Genomic DNA, 2639 nt, shown 5'->3' with positions numbered 1-2639 from the left:
ATTTCTAAATTTAGGGTGAATGTTTTGAGCTATAAATTAGTATGCTCATATTTTGGTATGTTTGGATCATAGATAAGTTTTTATGCCTTGGTTTTTCTATGGTTTGGTACATAATATGTTTGATGAATGTATCTTGTGCTGTGGGAACCTTTGTGTGATGGGAATTAAGATTTTCTTGAGTTTGAGAGTTAGGTTGTGATTCATGTATACTTTTAAATACTTAGGAAGACTTTGTTAGTAATATGTTTTGGTCTTTCATTTAGGCGACAAGAACGAGAACATGGACACTTGAGCTTCTCTTATTCAAATCTCTCGTGTCTTCTGTTTTTAAGTAAGGGATATGTGACATGTGTATTTGATAAGTATAAGGATTGTTTAGAAATTTTTTATTCTCGTTTGTTATAGTGTATGGACCTGGTTTGCTTCATAGCCCAAATGGATGGACAATAGCCCAATAAGCCCAAAACAATGAATTTGTTAGGGAGTGGGCTTGAGACTGAGAGTTCAATGACTTAAGAAGACATTGAGCACAATAGGCTAGTTATTATTGGAATGACCAAGACAAACAATTTGAACAAGAAAAGTTCTCCCCCCCCCCCCCCCCCCCCCAACCTCTTTTTGTAATGGAGTCCTTCCCTTTTATATTCCCTTTCCCTCTTTCATCTTAGCCATCCACGTGTAAATCAGATTGATAATCTTGATACTTGTCCCATCAGCACATTCCTGAAGTATTTGTGAGTAACTATAAGGTTGAAAGTCAATATTCAAGTATCACTTCCACATTAATGCGGCCAAGGCATTAGATGCAGAGCATTCAATGTGGTGGTAACAGCTTTCTTCTCAGATATTTCTCAATTCTCTTTTGTCTCATCTCTTTCTGATGCTTATCCTTCCAAGCACGATTTTCTGTTGCCCCGTACTTGATGAGTGGTCGGACTTTAGGCCTCCACATTATTAGCCGAGGTGGTATCGCTCCTCGGAAGACGTTACCTGTTCATCATGACCTAACCTCTTCCTCGGCCCAACATCCATTTGTCTTCATTTGTACTTGTCTGTCCTCGGACTATTTGATGTCCTCGAGCGCGGCCCATGACCCATTATTCTTATGTGGGCCCTTCATCGCTGCATATAGTTTCTGTAATTTCTTTGTTAGGTTCCTCAACTTGTTGCTCAATAAAATCTAAAAAAGTGAGAAATGTGTTCTCTTTTTGGAAAATAGGATTTTTAATAAGGAATTGTTATTACTAGAATCAATATTAGACCCCATTTAATTTTTGATAGATTATGTTATGTGACATTTGGTTCAGATCTACTAATTAGCATTTTCCTGATTGGTATAGTTGTGAAAGAAATATTGTTGGAATAGTGATTTCATCATGTGGTTGTATTTGAATCTATTAATTTGCGAAATATTTGTTTAAGACCAAGGATATTTGTGAATTTATTAGTAGTTTTCGATTGATCCGTTAAGTCTAATTTATAAAGTTCAATTTTTTGTAATGTGTAAGTTACATTTGCTTTTGTAAATTTTAGAAGTTGACATTTATGAATCACTTTATGTTTGGCATGTCTACTACAAATTCATTTTAGTATTTTTATTTAGGTAAAATGTCGTGGGTCTTTGCGTGTTATGTATTTTCACTAGCTTTTGCCTTTAATGTGTTGTGAATTCCTGAATAGTTTTGCGTTTAGTTAGGTTTTGATTGAAAGAGAATTTCATTTGATTGTTTTGCTTGCAAGTATGATATAACATTCTAGATATTTGGAATGTCTTGTATTAGGCATAACAATTATTATATTTAGAAAATTGTATTATTGTATTATATTAATTTGATAGTTTGAATATGTTTGATTATTGTGGGGTTTATATTGGTGTGTCAACTAAATCTAGTTATTTATTTTATATTGATTTTTGTTTAGCTATAACCAAGTTGGGAAAACAAAATGCAGGGAAAATATTTTCCCAATTTCTTTTTAGAAAGAACAACCTATAGCAGTGCTTTAAAAAAAAAAGACATAGCAGTGCTTTTGAAACTGTCGCTATAGCCCCTATTAAAAAAAGACCTATAACAACGCTTTTAAAACCGCTACTATAGGCCTTTTTAGCTTGTATTTAAAAAGGCCTATAATAGTGATTTTAAAACTGCCGCTATAGGCTATATTAAAAAAAGACCTATCTCGGCACTTTTAAACCGCCACTATAGCCTGTATTTAAAGGGGGAAAAAAACCCTATAGCAACGGTTTAAAAAGCCTTGGGATAGGGTTTGAAAAGCGTCGGGACCTATCTTGGTGCTTTTGAAAAGCGCGGTACAGGTCTGGCGACCCTATACCGACTGTTACTGTGCGGCAATTTAAAGCGCCGAGAAAAAAAGTGCTGGGATAGGCATTTTGAGCCTATTCCAACACTTTTTGGGGCTATCCCAGCGGTTTTACAAATGCTGGGATAGTCCCATTTTTTTGTAGTATGTTACTATCAAACCTATATAGTGGACTAAAGCATAAGCTAAATAAAGAACCTAATTATAGTTTAATTATAATTTAATTTTGCATCAAAGGTTTCTAATTAGATCTCATATGCTCTTGTTTCAAATATCCTTCTAATTGAAACCACTTCAAGCATAATTAAAACTACTTATTA

The sequence above is a fragment of the Quercus robur genome, chromosome 8 (genome assembly GCF_932294415.1).
Source record: "Quercus robur chromosome 8, dhQueRobu3.1, whole genome shotgun sequence".
Classification (NCBI taxonomy): Eukaryota; Viridiplantae; Streptophyta; class Magnoliopsida; order Fagales; family Fagaceae; genus Quercus; species Quercus robur.
Note: the sequence above shows the minus strand (reverse complement) of the source record.